The 17737-nt window shown below is 41.0% G+C and overlaps 1 protein-coding gene and 1 non-coding gene across 5 annotated transcripts in view; one reads left to right on the top strand and one right to left on the bottom strand.

Moving 5' to 3' along the window:
- Positions 1-17737, top strand: part of LOC135489801 (neuroblast differentiation-associated protein AHNAK-like) — a 50495-nt gene that overhangs the window by 1680 nt on the left and 31078 nt on the right. Inside the window, exon 1 of one of the 4 annotated variants that reach the window (XM_064775354.1) lies at positions 5833-5984. The exons of 1 other annotated variant lie outside the window; for it this stretch is intronic. The gene's annotated coding sequence lies outside the window, so the exon portion shown is untranslated. Of the gene's footprint in view, positions 1-5832; positions 5990-11766; positions 12000-17737 lie in introns of those variants that run through there. 2 more of the 4 variants (XM_064775355.1, XM_064775356.1) reach the window with 2 other exon arrangements.
- On the bottom strand, positions 3352-3422 carry Trnag-ccc (transfer RNA glycine (anticodon CCC)). Its single transcript has one exon. It is a non-coding gene; the product is annotated as a tRNA-Gly (tRNA).

Below are 17737 nucleotides of genomic sequence, written 5' to 3'. Positions count from 1 at the left end.
CCACCGGAACCCACACAACAAACTTGGGAACCACAGCTTTGTCATCGACTTGGGGCCGTTGACTGGGTGGTGGCTGGCTAGACCTAGTTTCTAATCAGGCCATCACTCTCTATTAATGAATTGGCTTGTAGATGATCATGGTGTAATGCGATGTTTGCAAACGATCACAGACATTTTGTGCCAGGCAAATTCGCTATTTACATTAATGAGACAAAATCAATACAGTTGGTCAATATGTTTTTGCCAGGCTTTGTCATATTTTTAGTAGCTAACTCTAACCATGCTAAAATATAAACATAAATTGGTTTTATTGATCCCTTGCGATGCTCATTATTTTATAGGTTTCTTTCCGGAGAAGTAGTCCTACTACTGTCAAACAAGAAAACAAATATATATAATATACTGTTGTGGTGTGCAGTAGTGTCAAAGGGCCTTTCCCATCATCACTACATAATTCGATTGGCATTTGAACAGTCTTTGCCACAAACTAATCAACGAATAGTAGGCCGAAACAGTTTATGTTCCACTTTTCTTTTTTCAAAACCTTAACGATTTGTGATGTCGGTGATTTGTCCTCATCTAGATATTAAACTTTTCACACTGTGATATAAAAAGGGTAAGGCCTACATGATTGGTGGTCCCATCATTGCAGTGGTTAGCTTATTCAGTCAGGTCAAAACATAGTGGTTTGGTATATCGATATAACGATGATACAATGTATTTTTATCCATTGCAGCAGTTAACCTTTTCAGTCAGTTCAGCTGACATCATGCTTTATAGCCAAGTCAGATAGGCCTACATTCCTATGATTCATATACATTGCGAGGTTTAATGAGGAGACTGGCCTGCCTCGCCCATTCGTTTGTTTATAGAAGTCTCAGCTCCGCGACTGCACATGTTCTAGTTACTGAGATATATTCGATTACAACGATATCGATACAACACGTTATTTGGAATCTGGGCCAAATGCCTAAGAACAATAATTAGTTACTTGTCGATAGATCATTGACCTATTAGAAGCTTATTTGCTGTCAGCGATGGGCGTTTAGTGAAAATTAAATAAATGCTTTTTTGTCGGAGAAAAACAATTGCAAAGAATACGGTATTATTTATAGACTTATAGCTGACGGGGTCGTCAGCCTGTCGAACCTTGCAATCTCACTTATAATTACTGGTATATGCTGATATCTGTGCGAATGTCAAATTTACGCCGATACTCGGAGGGCGTTCCAACGTATTAGGATTCACTGTGGTTATAATTTCTGTCCCTTTTCACGTGCTGCTTCATGTATGCGGCTGGTGGTACAGTAAAAGAGTGCACACTGTTTGTAACCAAGGAACATGGTTCCATGAGCTGCTTTGAATTAACACCACGATCTTGCAAAATAATGCTCCGACTTCTAGTTCCGTTCTTTTTCTTAAGATGGCATTCCAATGGTCGTCGCAGTTTCTCTCCAATCTGCAGGTGGTTACACCTGAGTATTCTGGCTTGGTACCCATGCCGACTTATCGGCGGTGAACATCAGTCCTAAAGTCTTAACTACTTTGCGTGACCTCTATTCGAAGGCGTTGCCTAGTTCAAACGCAACTTTACCCTTACACCAACAATGACAATAGTATATACCTCTAAACTAGTTTTTGAGAGCTGTTCTGGGTTGTATTATTTATCTATTTCTAACCCAAACCCGCCACTCGTCTACTTATAGGCAATGTATACAAGTAGTTAGTTCCCACTCTGGACTATGCACGTAAAGTACTAAAAACATGAAATATCGGCCATCATCATTGCAGAGATATGGTTTTAGATATTGCCCTTGGCTTCCATCCAAACTGTCAGGCAGGGAATGTGGGATGTTGATGCACCTTTTGCTTAGGTAACCTAACCCGCGGAGTTGATGGACCATCTCAGCAACATTGAAGCTAAATCAGAATACATGTATAACTTGCACAACTTTGACGTTGCCTCGCCAGTCGTCGCTCAAAGCAGCAACTTTACTTCACTCGTCTCCAGTCAGTGCTGTCGACGGTGTTATCGTTTCCTTTAGTTGTTTTTTTTAAAACTCACTCATCTCAGTTCATATTCAAACTTCGATTCTGTCAATGGATATGATCTGGTTTTTTTGGTGCAATAGACGGCTTACCACAGGGTTTGAGCAGCTCATTTGGAGACGAAAATCATGAAATATCTGCCTTCAAGTAAAAAAAGACAGGCCTAAAAATAGAAGTTGTAGAGTATTGCCCTTGGCTGCAATCCAGGCTGTCAGACGGGAATGTTTATGCGGGTGTGCCTACATGTACTACCTTGCGCTCTAGCGAAAAAAAGGAGACAGTATTCTTCTACGTCTTGTTTTTAGGCCTTTTAGTGGTATTGCTAAGGTAAAGATTGCTGACGATTCGGAATTGACCAATTTTATCAATGCGGGGCAACAACTTCAGGGTGTGGTTGTTTGAAATTGCTGCATATATATAGGCTTGCAGCATGGTTCCATATAGGCTTGTTTGGTTGGTTATATTTTCTTGTCACTCCGATTTTCCAAGTGAGCCCCAGGGCCTCTCTCAGTCCTATACAGGACCGAACCCTTAAGAAGGGTACATCCAGTGCCGTCATCCTCTGCAGCGAGACCATAATAAAATCACCCAGCTGCCCAGCAGTTGAACCCTGGATGTTGTCCAATCCTCGCACGCCAGGCACGCGCAGGATACCCATTAAAATGTCGCATTGACTCAGCCTGTCCGATGGCCCATTATGAGACATTGTCGACATATTTATGAAAATCAGTCTCAAGAGCCGCGAGAGGAATTCATTGTCACGTCGTTAACCAAACAATAGGTCCTCAAATGATTTCGTGAATTCCCCCAACTTGCCCCTTGGGCATCTCGGAAGATATCCAATCCCACAATCCCGTTGTCACCCTTCGGTTTCGGAGGTTATCGCGCATCAAATCCTTACGGAGATTTACACTTGTTTCGAGTTTAAGAAAGCGACTCCCTGCGGTTCGTGCAAAATCGTGCGAATGAAATGCATCTGTTGTCCTTTTGGTCACCAAATCTACAGAGAGGCAATTGTGTTAGAAGCGAATTAGTTCGCACCACTGTCGAAGAGACACGAAAGTGTCCCTTAAACTCTCCGGATCTAATGCAGCTCCTGTCGGGTTGCTTTCCGGTTATGATTAGAAGTTGCTTCTAGGTAAATATTGTGTCTACAAGACGCAATCGCGTTCTCTTTTCGACAGGTTGATAAATTTTTAAAAAACGGTCTCGTTGCCACGACAAAACATGAGTGACGAAGGAATGGAGGAAGTGTCTGATCGGTGGATTCTTTTTAATATCCTCTCAAAAATAACAAAAAAATGCACCGCCCGGGAATCGAACCCGGGTCGCAAGAATGGGAATCTTGCATGATACCACTACACTAGCGGTGCTTCTATGCCAAGCTCTGCGCCATTCAGGCGTTTCTATTAAACGTTGTCAATACTGAAGTGCCCAGAGAGTTTGATATTGATTGATATTTTGTGAGAATATGTACTAATTGCCCTGAAAGAAGAATGCCGTCAGATGAAACAGTATGCTACATCCTTTTTCGTGGAATGACGATTGAACACAAAAATGTCTATTTTGCGAAATTGCAGAGATTTGGGGGAATTGGTGAGATATTTCTGGCCCGGTGAAATATGATAGTGTTGAGGTGATTTTTCAAAGGATGACTTGGAGTCTTAGGATTCCTGACAAGAATAGGCTATCATTTTTTCTTCTTTTTATCCAGAGCAGGGAACAGCCGAGGGAGTTTTCTGCTACCTTGCATGGATCACTTGAGAATATATAATGAATTATTGACAACGGGATGTGCAGATTTATCATCACCAACATTCCCCCCATACCTTATTAAACATATCAACTTGTTGCAGAGCCCTCGAGAATGCAACCTTAACGCTGGTTTCCTCGATCAAATACTGTATGCGCATATCGTTCGATGCCAGTAGTAACACGTTCACGAGTTGTGGCCTTTGTTTCGATTTCACATTTATCATCAACCTGTCTTAGAGCGGTGAAACTAGAGTATATTCACGCGCCCTTTGCCACAGAAAGTAAAGCGTTAAGCAAACACAGCTTGAAGTACTTGATCAGCTAAATTTCTTTCAGTTTCCTCAATCGAAAACCGATCATTCACAATCAGTGCATACTTAGTTTTTTTTCCAATGGCCTGCCCCAACAGAGCATTACTCATGTGAGGTGGCATTATGATATTTTCCTTTCATGCCGATAAATGTATCTATAATGTTGGCTTGGTTGAGAAATTGTCTTTACATTGTTAACTTGAGATATCGAATTGGTCGACACCTCGGGACCCGTGCGGCGAGGCCTATTTAATCACACCCCATAACCACAGCTATTCTTGAAAGACATTCGTCCAGGTTCTTATATCCCGGGTCTGATATCGCAGCATGATTATTTCAATCTTTTTAACGAGAGTAATAAAAGAATCCCTCTAATGCGTTTATACATGCGTATATTTTCCCATGCATGCTTTTTATTCTATGCTTTTGCATTTTGGGCATGACATTCTGAAAGATTGCATGACCATGTTTAAGGAGGATTTTCATGGAAGTACTTGATATTTGGTTAGGATATTGTCATATGCCTGCGATTGTTAATATATTGAAATCGAATTGACTTGGCACGAGATTAGGTAAGTGTTGTCTACAGTGAACATACTATAAGAGTTGGCTACTCAATAACAAAATTAGCATCTCAGTTTGTTGTTGAAATATGTATTTTAAGCTGTCAGCTTGTACTAGGAATTGGGAGGAAGGAATAGGGAATAAGTAACCAACTTCAGGCCACCTCCAATGCCCCTCCATAAAAGAACTATTTGTAGGAAAGGTTTACCATTCCATTCGGCTCTTTTTGCGATATCTTGGAAATGACCATTGGAAATATCATCACATTGTTAAATCGATGTGCCGTCCAGGTATATACGTTATCCCAATCTATAACAGCTTGTATAATCGATAGAGATAGGCCTGTGTGACCTACATAGGCTTTATTCGAGTATTGACCGGCGCCTGTCCTGTCAATAACAACACTATTGTGACGTAAATGGCTGCAGATGCTGCCGATGAATAGTTACGGAGCTTTTAACTTTCTCGGAGATGACGATCGGGCTGGAATCACGTCTTGTCACATGTGGTGTTTTTGACGTCATCGGGCATCATCATCTAATCTGCCAAAGATGCCATTTGAAAGAGCTTATTTTCATTTCAATCTTTTTAACACATTGCGTCGGAGTTGACCCATGTGAACTTTACTGTACAATGTATTCCTCATTCTTCGAACGCTATTGATAAACGAATCTACATACTATAATGACTTCAAGGTGACGCATGACGCATGACGACATAGAATAATGTAAACTTTCTATAATTGCATACTTTGACTCATAGAATCAGCCTTAATGTGAGGCCGGGTGACCTGCTCATGCCAGCGCGCCCAACGCATCGTCCTTCCCATCTCATCCGGCCTTATCCGGTTCCACCCCACCTGATCAGGTTTCGCTGGTCACTGCAGCAGTGCCTCATATGGCCTTGTCCGGTCACAAATCGGTTTTACTCAAGCAACCAAATTCGGTTCAAACAGGACTGTGTAAAATTGGCAGTATTAAACAGGCCTATATAAGGATCTGCCAGAAGCTTTTGAATTTATAATTTGCAATACGATGAATAGAAGTAAATTTATGCACGTTTTTTCTGATCGGACCCAGCCGGTTGTGAGGCCAGCTGCGTTTATAAGTTTTCAAAATAAAATTGAAAATGCAGTGTTAACTTACGGTAGCTGAATAATCGATTTCATGGGCTGCAGACATAACGTAGGCCTTTCATATGGGATCACACGATAGGCCTGTATAGGAAAGGACTACGTGATGGCGTGTTGAGTCAAAATTTCTGCCATCTAATTTTGACACTATGCGGTTAGGCTGAAAGAGTTAGGTACAGTAAGTTGCTTTTATGTCAATATTATTTCCATCGATGTTTGCTCTCTGTCTCAATTTGGTGTCATACTTGTTCAAAAGGACTGTTTAGTTTACAGACCTGGATTGACCTAGATACATGTACCAAATTGGGCAACAAATTGTGGATTAACGTATTGGAGGCTTTTGTTTTTGCCGACGGATAATTTGGATATGACCCTGTAAATTATATGCTGGCGTATCAATGTTTTGATATAACTATGTATGCATTTGTATGACAAAGATACGTTTTTAACTTGGTGATATGCAGCCCGGATTGCTCAGGCACGCCCTAAACAGCATATGGCGTTGCAGCTTTTCCTCTTGCCTCCGAGTTAATTGTTAGAGGTCGCAGTCTTGCAGTATTAAGCCTCAATTGCTTCTCGGTTGGCAAGACTAGATTTCGTTTGGTCAAATCGATATTGCTAAACCTCCAACATCGAGCGAACGGCATTTGTGTTCCGTCCACCTCTTCCGATGAACCATCCAACAACCTAATTTTTGAACTGTTGGAACAGGGGCGAGGTTATCTGGGGAAGAGTGCCAGCCAAGATGACCAACTGATGAAACGACAGAAGATATTGACTAAACCACCCGTTCAGTATGATTTCACCTGCTATCACTTGAAGGCGCCTTCATTGAAGGAAAGTGAGGTCAGTGGTTTCCAGAGTAGTGGTGCAGGGTTGCGGAGACCTTGCGGGAGGAGCTCGATATCACAGCAGGGCCAAGCATTACGTCTGATCGCTGATGTACCTCTCTGCCTCGCCCTTAACACGGACGTTGACGCTATCACCGTGCTGCAGTCCTCACACATGGAAGTAGCAGCTTATTTCGTATCCTAACCCCCCGCATAGCAAAGGCTTTTCTTTGGTTCTACCACTTACGTTACATGTACGTGCAAACCTGTTCTAATTAACACCTGCAAAGCTTTCCAGCAAAAGAAAAACTTCGAAAAAGGTTGATTTCTCCATAGTTAAACCGATATCCTGGCTGTCTGAGTGGGTCCCTAAATCATGATACATTCTTGAAGCGTATGTTAGGCTGTAAGCTCAACATCTTACGCGTTCCTTCAGTTGTTTACGAACCTAAACTTGGCGAACAGCCATTTCGAAGGTCGCCCATCCGGGGGTGCAAATATCTGTTAACTCTTTATTGCTTAAGAACAGTTTGAAAAAAGGAAGTTAACCCAGTCATCTAGTGCTTGTACTAGATTCCACACCAAACCAATTTGCCATTCATTGACTGTAGACTGATCGTTTAGCACACCGGCTGCTAACGTAAATGCTTTTTACCAAAACATGGGGGACTACAATTTATCGCAACAGATTAGATGTTCCATGGGTATTCATAGCGCGGCCTTTCGTCCCCACATTGGGGATTGTATGGTCTGTTGTAACCATCTCTTTTGTCAATTACATTTATGGTAATGAACTATTGATAGATCATACATTTATACAAACCAATGTTGGTTTAAACCCATCTGTAATACGTATGCTTCGGTACCCCAGATGAAAAGTTCTACAAAGGACCACTGATTGAAATGCATGCCTTGTTGGGACATCATTTCGTTATTTAAAGACCTACGAACTCAAAGGAAATCCTTGCCATACCCTTGGCTAGAAGATATATTTACCACCCGGGGATGATCTGTGTTTATTTTGGTTCTGATTGTTGTGATGCCCCATGGCACCATGGTAGATGACGATACTCCGAGCCGTTTCGTTCAGCTTGGTTCATTATCAAGCATACCATGTTCTGATTCAGCGAACGGGCGTGAGAAATCTCTGTGCGAAAAAAGGATTGACATATTCGATGTGAATAATACCTTTGTCAAATTGGGTTGCTGATGAGTCTTTAAGAGTGACCTCTTTTCATGTTTCGGCTTGATCGAAGGACTTCTTTTAACGACCAAGTCCATCCACTCCTACGCACGACTTGCAAATAAAAATCCGTTCGTTCTTAGAATTTGCATCACTCCAACTTCTTTTGATTCCAACAAGCTATTATAAGATGATTATTTATATCTCGCAACACCTACATTGTGCATGTAATCTCAAAATTAATGAAAATGTACAAAGAGTAACGAATAATTATCAGTGGTTGGTCTTGTTGTCAATCGCTTTTAACTGTTGCTGTCGTTTTTATTAATGAATATTTATTCATAACACATCCATATGTATGAACGACTATCAAACACATTACAAATTGATTGGAATATTAATAGAAAATGTTTTTTATTATAGCTGACAATATCGAACTTTTTCCTTTAGACGATGCCTTTACCATCAATGATCATAATCATCTATCACACATGCGGATATCATGCCCAATCTGTAATATTGTTATCTTCTACAGGTGCGAATATCATGCCCGATCTGTAATGCATGGCAATATTATCGTTTATCCACTTTTCGTGTTTTACAGTTGCGAATATCGTGCCCGATTATTACAGAATATCATGCCCGATCTGTATGTACTACGCGGAACGCCTGATACTGTTATCTACATGTATTACAGTCGCGATTATCATCGGCCCGATCTGTAATGATTACGTGGCAGTACCGATTAGTGTTGTGGATATCATGTCCGATAATTACAGATGAGAATACGTGCAATAATGTTATCTATTGCAGGCGCGAATATCGTTTCCATTCTGTAGTACGTGGCTTGAAAGTTACAGTTGCCTGTCCTCGACAGAATATATCTTGCATGCGTGATGACATCGATTCATTCGCGGTCTCTTCAGCCCAACTCAGTGGTCCATACTATTGACTATCTAGGCCTACACAGATCATTGCATAGTTACCAGCAAATCCCTGAACAATTCTCTTCAATTTTTAAAAGTGTGCATAACAGCTGTGTCAATATCTGACCCGCAGCTTCAGCTATTTCGATTGCCTGCAATCCAAACAAGAAATGAAGACTACGTGGTATCTTCCATTCCTCCTCCAACGAAGTACTCTGTATATTTCATGCTCACCAATCTACAGAGAGCTACAGATCCCTTCATATTTCATGTGGAAGGGATTGATGTAGAACTGCAGGTCTATTTTCGTTACAAGGTTTCTATGTTATTGAAATTAGCTTTTAAATTGTTTGAGAAAAGATGGCCCCAACAGTACACCAACACTTCTTGCGATTCCAGTTATAAAAGTGTTTGATTTCGCTCAATGGCTGCCACAACTTTAATCATAGTTCGGATGTCAAGCAGATTTCTATGAAGTTGTCATGCAACATGAAAAATAAAGAAACTTTTTAACTGGTCTATCTTAATTCAGTGAATAACCATTGTACCATCACTATACCCACGATACCGAGACGGGCGTACAAAATACGCGTACAAAAAGTGAGTAACATTGTGTCAATGAGATACTTCAGACAGCACTCACCATTGACTGGCGAATCAATAGCATCGAATTGAAATCTAGGGTTTTTGAAATGTCAACAACGATGCCTGTCCTTACGATACGTGACGTTGCAAAGTACATGTACAACGATGGTTTTTTCTTCATTCTGATGAAGCGAATTAAAAAAATTAGTTAAGGCTTTCGACGGGTGTTGGCGACAATATATGAGGTAATTAAAATGCAAGCTTCGCAATCCGTGCGACGAATGAGTCACAGTTGTCATTGAGTCCTTTGCTATTTCGTTCCCCGCGGGTCCCGTTAACTTTTAGGCATACTTGCCAGTGGAATCGAGGATAATTTTTTTTTAAATCGTCGATGAAGTGCATTTACATACTTCGCACTTCCGATCGTCTTTCGTAGCTCTTCCTACGGCTTGCGAAACCTGTCTTACAGCGTCCTTCTACGACGCCGGACAGCGTGGCGCATCAATGTTGCTTTTTTGTTTTTTCCTGCAACAGTTCAGATCCATATTGGCGCAGAAAACAGAATGACGATGATGTGTTGCCTTTATCACTTGATGCATGCCAGTCTCGGTCTGATTACCACGGGGATGAGTTCGGGTTACCAGCAAGTAACATGATGATTAAGAAAAGAAAGATTTGACCCAGATATTCGCTGTCTCTTTAATCTTTTGCTGACCGGATACTGCGCTATGCACTGATAATTTTCGTGAATTGTCCCCGGATTTTCAACTTCACTAACGCTACCATTCAACCTCGGTCCCATGAGTGGTAGTGTTACCGGGGTTCCCTCCTGTCAAACGCAGTATTTTAACTCGGCGTTCTCTTTATTCTTTGTTGAGAATTGGTTCCACAGAAATGGTTCTGACGTCATAAGCTCATTGATCAAAGCGATTTACTTAGTTTCATAAGCATACTCATGATGCGAGCTTAATGTACAATAAGAAGAGATGCTCTGACTAATTGTAATTGTTTTATTTCTAACTAATGAAATCAAAGAATGAAATAAGGCACCTAAATCTACTGCAATAGATTATGTGTTATGAACCGATATATCATTAGTTTGTCGGAAAGCCACTAGATGGAACGTATCTGTACACACTCATTTTATTACTGATTGCTGATACGTGGCATTACTGATAGTGGCAAATAAGATCGCAGCCTCAGTAAACGCTTCTTAACAAAACGTACTGAGTAATATGCAGTACACCCATACTATAACACAGCGATAGTACTGGTTGGGTATGAATTCTGTGTCTAGTGTCACTCATCAGCAAAGCCGCATATGTCAGCGTATGACAAGTGGCCCTCTCAACAACCTGCTATGATAAAGTTGAATTAATAAAATGTGCATGACGAATTCGGGAAACTCACCAACACCTGTATGTAGCTGTTCAAGTTAAATTAAATATGGTCATGGTTTCCCAGGGTTCCAATATACACATGATTATCGAAAATATGACTCAACTTCCAGGCATACAGACATGACCATACGCTGTATCAATTAAGCTAAGTTGACAGTAAAACAAGTTGACAGTTTCACATTCACATGGCTGTGATGAGCAAGGATAATAGACCCTACACCATCCCATCTTCATACAACTTCAAAATTTGTATGTTTACATCAAAACGTCTGCAGTTTCTAATCGTCATTCAATACAAATCAAATACAAGCATATATCCGTCCTGAAGCTAATTGGAATAATCGACCTCCTAATTTGTAAAAAGTCTTATTTGGAATCTGAATTCATGTTTTGACGACCCTAATGATTCCCATCCTTTTATGCTTACATTTTAAGTGCAGCGTCCTGACCTACTCGCCGCCTCCACTGGGACCGGAACTTTTGTTGCCCTGTCACTTCGTAACAATGGTTGCCGGCGTGGACGATATCATATTAATAACTTGTTTCTTTTTGGTTCGAGATGTTATGATTTTGCGTTATATTTTTTCACCTTTATTTGCCCTTAACGTATCAACGCCTACAAAATAGTATCGCATGCTGCAGACTAAACTTCAATGAGAAGGAAAGTTACAATTTTACAATGCTAGTGAGAATTCTGTCAAACAATGGTGACTGATTTTTCTTTGTTTTCCTCGAAGGAATAGCCTATCGTCTTCAAGAATGATTATAAAGCAATTAGAAATAAGCAATTGCCGCAAATTCGTTGACACAATGCTCAACTGAAACAGGTCATTGGCTGTTTATGTATGTGGCCTCGGGTGCATCAAAATTAATCGGTTATTAATATTCAACTTCATGAGTCTCCTTGGCGACCGTCAACCACGAACAAAGAAGCTGACACCGACTTGTGTCCTTGGGATCAACAACGCCCGTCACCCCTTCGATAAAGCAACCAGATGGCATCGCCCATTCGTCCATCAAAGCAGCGTCTTTTCAATAATTTCTAGCATTACTCTGTGCACGGATGTACACGTTAATATTGATGCTTTTAAGCGAAATAAGTACACCATTGGGATAACAGTACCATAGGATTATTGTTCAGCATAAATGATATTCCAACGTAATGTGACTTGGAAGTACAAATCGAAAAAACGACATACAATGGATATTAACATAGGATTTAATTCCCCAGGAACTATTTAGTAAAGCCAGTGTTTGGCTAAAGGTGGGTTGAAGGGACATTTTGCTTATCCTAACAGGAAACCATCTATTCTCTGTGTGGAGCTGGTTTCATCAGGCTTGGTTTCCTTCCACCTGCCAGAGATAGCTAGGTAAACAACGGGTGACCTTAAGGTAGCATCTTCTACGTAAACAGGTTGAAAGAATAATCAAGTAACTGCACAGCTCCTGCTCTCTCTTTGGTTCCGTGCAAACTAGGCTATCTTCAAAAAACACTATCTATCATTCTACGTGAAGTGAACGATATTTCTGACCATGATTTGGTTAATTGATTGCTCCCTCAAGCTAGGTTCGTGACAGCGCCAATGGTGCTGCATCATGGTGCTTTACGAGAACAGTATGATAAATGAAGATGGCAGTCCGTCATCCCGCCATTTTCGCAGGGAATCGGGGATGTCATTATCACCAGTATTTCTAAACCCAGGTTTGACATGATTAGAATTATTACATTATGACAGTAGATGTTGAGTTCCCATCATGAGTGGTTTATTATCAGGCTGTATTGACGTTTTGCAAACGCCACGTCCGCTAAAGATGGCGATTTGATTCAGAAATGCCCGCCATTTCGTGTTTACACCAACATGGCGTGCACAATGGCGGACTAGTCCACGTGCCGCTATTGTGCAGAACAATTCCTCGACTGCGCGCAGTGATGCTACTGCCACGATATTATTGATACTTTCTATTTTTGTAAATGGTCTGAATACATCTCTGCTATCATTAGATACCACTGATACAATAGCATTGGATCAATATACTGCAACATCACATATTTTGTTGGCAAAACAGAGCGGCCAGTTTGTGCTGTTGTGTCATCTGGCGTTCTGTTTCTATAGAAAATACAGTATCGGTGTTTTTTTTCTGTAACGTGTTAGAAAGTACTCTGTTTCAATGACACCGACTCTGTACTATTATCAGAAAGGCAGATTGATGATGTGGTGCGCCCTATTAATTTGCTATCTCCAATTTCGGCGTATGTTAGAAGTGCAAGCTACCGTTTCAGCCCAAGGTTTGTCACATTCCCTTCAATTTTTCGCAGGCCATCAGATGTCACGAAGCTTTAGTCACGTGAAGCTAGAGCCAAAGCCAAATGGATTAAGCCATAGTACCCGATCATGGCTTTTTAATTAATAATCATTATCCGCTGAGCAAACCCCATAGATTACATCGAAATGAGCAAAACATCCATCTATCTTTCACAACGGGAGAGACCCTTGTTGACTGAAGTAAAAAATCAATATTTTAAGTGGACCATTTCAGAATTGTTTTCAATTCATCTCTCACCGGAAAGAAAGCAGCGAAGCAGTCGGATGTTTGCATTAAGGCTCAGTAACATTTTGAGGGCATAATATACTCGTGCGTGATGCTGTTTGGTGGCAATGTTTGGAATTCAGTGTGGAAGCAGTTGAATTTATGTTTCTGGCGAATGTTGGCAATATGTGAAGTACTTTCTCTCGTTTTTCCTCAAAAAAATAGTTCGGAGGTTAGTCGCGGCGTTTCATGTTCTTTTCATTGGGTATTGTACAACAGCGCTGCACCAGCAGCCTCAACCACTCCCACATAGATAACATCTACATGTTCATAATGCAATACAGAATATACACGAACTCATGCATAGGATTCCAGAATAGATAATGATATTTTCCACCTCTCAAATATACAGATCGGTAAAAAATGGAAATCAGAAATCAGTATTCCACAGCCAGCAGCCGTGCCAGACAACTGATTAGCCTTCCAGTTGGCGCTCCGTCAACCTCAACGTGCAGAATGCAAAATGGATCGGCTAATGCAAATCACTTTATTCTTAGATGGTGACATCATTGGGATTACTATGCTGATCAGCCCGTGTCCTCGCTCACAAGACAAGACAGGCGTTACACTACATGTATGATGTATCATGTAGTGAGACCGTTAAGCGTTCGTTCAAAATACTCTAAACTTGACATTTCCCTGTCAATGGAAAGACTTACATAACGCCAACACTTATATTGAAGGGCCCAAACTGACGTAAAAACAGTAGAAATGCTACTGGGAACATTTTATCGCCAAGGCTTCTGTGTGGAACTACAGCCATGTTATTTTTCCTAACCTGAATGCGGGCCATAATATTATTTCAGGACACGATCGGAACTAGCCTTTTGTACAATGCAGTCTACAGTAACAGCTGGCTTTTTGATATTAATAAACATGGCGCTTCCCTGAATACAACTGTATATGAAATTTCCAATATTTCTCCGATCTCCCCAATGTCTTCCAGGCTGTTTAGGTACACATGAAATATTGATTGCTGTTTATGTTATATATTTGGTAGTATGCATCGAAGGAAATAAGCCTTTGGCATGTAACGATGTTTGCTTAGTAAGAACTCATAAAAGCTTCATATAGGATACGAGCATTAGACAACATTCTAACTGTGAACTTTGGTTTTATTGAAAAGCACTGTGACATTTGGTGTACAGTATGTGTGGTGTACTATCAGATACCTTTTCTCGACTATATGGTAAGTTTTGCCAAAACGCCAAAATTACTACTACATGTACTTTGATGTATCTGCTGAAAAATCGCCTAAGTGCCATGGGCCACTTCTGCGCGGGCCGATCCCGTACCTCGAATTAATTCTGATTAAACGACGTGGTAATATGATAAACATATCGCATTGAAGTAAAAACTATTCCCAACGCAGCCATGGCAATTGTCAAACCAAAAAAAACTACCAAATTGCTATCGCCAACTTAGTCGCTCGATGACGGGGTAGGAGAATACTTCTTAAAACAGCCAATGTCCATGAGGACCTATACGCAATGGGTTGGTCAGGATCACCTTAGAGTAAAGGGATCATCGTACGTACGTTGGTCACAACATCTGCAATACTGGTTTACGCAGGAAAACCCCAGGAAAGAAAAATGGGCTAAGATGGTGAATGTTTGAGCCAAGATGATGCAACTGCTTAGCGAGCCAGCGACTTTTGGCAATACGGTTACATGCACTTTAGAATAACACCACGTGTTCTGTTGTTAATGCTTAAAACAATTTACAAATCGAAGATGAAAACCATTTCATGCTTGCGTGGCACTAATTAAATATCTTACAGCAATTTGCACCTCTGAGACTCAAATTGAACCAGTCATCGTTAGTTACATCATTCCGCCTCTTGCGAGAATGGATAACAATTTATCAAGGACCGTGACTCACACCATGCATTGTGTTTAATTGGCAATATAAATATCAGAATAGAGAATGACATTTGCGCTCTCCACTACTCTGGAGGCAGAGCAGCTAGCTGGATAGCCCATTATATTGCCTCGATCCACTATACGCTGTACTTTTGGGGACGAAGTATTGGTCTACTAGCTGGACCGCTTAGCTCGAATACAAATACATGTAGGTCAGAGGAGGAAATATAGTCCAAAATCAATAAGACAAATCAGTTTTATGGGTTATTATTTCTTATATTCATCGTTAATTCTATCTTGTACATTAAAGCTTCTTTAATCCGCGTTCTAGGTACCCGGGGTTGTACCCAAGTCACCATGGCGTATAACTGGCATAATTTCAGAAACCAAATCAAGAAAAAAATTAATCGCGGGACGATATTTCTTGATATCAGAAGCATTCATCAGCAATTGACGGTGCTGACGTTATCTCATATCTGATTTACAAGTTGCCCAATGTTTTTTGCATAAAATAATTTCTGAAACGACTGATGCGGCGTGATCCTTGCCAGATTTACTACCGAACGGCTCCTTTACCTCTCTTATCTTATGATCTACAAACAAATTACGATCCGAACAAACGTCAGTTTCCGTAGTCACTGTACCCCCAGAAGTATCCAAAGCGTTAAATGAGCCGTGTGTCTGACGTGTATATCACTGATCGATAGTCGCCCGTGTCTGGGTCTGACACAGTGGTATCTACCACAATGATGTGGGGAGGTCAGGAGGGTTAGCGTGCGTCTCCCGTTGCTAACGTACATGTAGCCGTCGAGTGGATGAGGCAATGATATATGCGGTGGCATGGCTAAATAAAGCAGTATCACAGTGGTGTCTACGTGAGGTTTAGCTGTGTGTGTAAGTGTCTCCCGTCGCAAAGATGTGGCAAGACAATGGTGTGATATATATTACGGATGAAGAAAGCGGCATGTGACTCACTGATCATCTCATTATTCGAACGTAGGCCATATCTCAAGTTGACCGATCAGTATTGTGAAAAAGTCAATGTATGACAGCCACAAATCGTAATGACTGATTTAAAGCATTCAACCTCGTTTACCTTACGCGAGGAGGTTGTTCTGGCAAAAACTCGCCTGTGGGCCGATATCGTGGTGACTCCAAGCGCCGAATAGTTCTAGACATAATTCATCCACCAACAATAAATGGTTAAAAATCATCATTCGTACACTACTCAGAATTAGCATCTTCCATCAGCCGACCTTTTAGACTTGCATGTTGCAACGGCTACCCCATGCAAGCTTACAAATGGGAGCCAGCCTCTCATGCAAGGCACGATATTACATTAAGAATCCAATCAAGATGGATGGTTGCTTGATCTTACTTTGGGTAATTTGTATCAAGTGTGTTCGAAGTTGGCAGCCCACCTGAAATTACATGTGAAATCCCGCCTTCAGTGAGATTCCTTTGTACGCTTGTCACTGTCTTATCATGAGAATACGATCCCCGAGCGAGGTTGATTTTCTTTTTGAGATTGGTACTAACGTCATATTGCGGCGATTAATACCTGTCATGGCGTCTGACGTGGTGCGTCCACGTAGGTCGAACCATTAGGTTACTTTTTATTCTTCTACAGCAGACCACACATCGGCTTTCAGAAGAAAAAGCGACCCCCATGCCTTCCAAGATCAGAGGCTATATAGTTGTAGCTTTGAGCAAGCACAGTTAACAGAGAGTTTCGCCCACATATGCCACTATAAAGTGCGCCTTCTAGTCGTTGATGGAATGCCAATTTGGAGATATGATTCATAAGTTGGAATGATCATCTAATTGGCCATCTATACTTTACCGATTGATCATGTTGCAATGCTGCTGAACACATGGATTAAATGGAGGGGAGATATCATCGTTGTCTATCATCAGCTTTGGTACACTCTCTTTAGAAATTACGAAAAAAACCATTTGACCCCTTGTTGAACATATTGAAACATCTCATGGTAACTGAGCTCGCTTTCCATCGTTAATCTAAATGAAACAGTGGAAAGCAAGTAAAAATATAACTTTTCTCGTCATTTAATTATCCTTATTGTCTATTTCCTACTCGAGCCTATGTTATTCCGATGCCATTCGACCCGGCACTGAAAATCTATCAAGTTTTATTGGCATGTTGTGTGCCTGAGACCATCAATCTGCGTGTTATCGCCTCCTTGTCCCAATATTTCATTGAGTTATGTATCACTTAGCTGATATTACGGTTGGTCGGCTTTCAACATTCAAGATGTCGTTGAACATCTGGAATTTTGTCGGTGATTCTACAACATCAGCTAGCACGATGAGTGGGGCCACTGATAACATCTTGACCCTCAATGTGTTGACATTGCTCAGCTTCCAGATTGGCTACGGAGGCAATACCGCTAGAACTTCAATATGGGATGATACCAGACTGTATCTAATCGGCTTATTTTCGTTTGATAGCGTATATATGGTAACTATTGTTGACCTTGATTGTGGTGAATATTGGTGTCCTCAAAAATGGTGAGATTCATTGCTTGGTGTG

Source organism: Lineus longissimus, chromosome 6 (assembly GCF_910592395.1).
Source record: "Lineus longissimus chromosome 6, tnLinLong1.2, whole genome shotgun sequence".
Classification (NCBI taxonomy): domain Eukaryota; kingdom Metazoa; phylum Nemertea; class Pilidiophora; order Heteronemertea; family Lineidae; genus Lineus; species Lineus longissimus.
The sequence above is the reverse complement of the archived record's forward strand: the minus strand, read 5'-3'. Positions and strand labels throughout refer to the sequence as shown.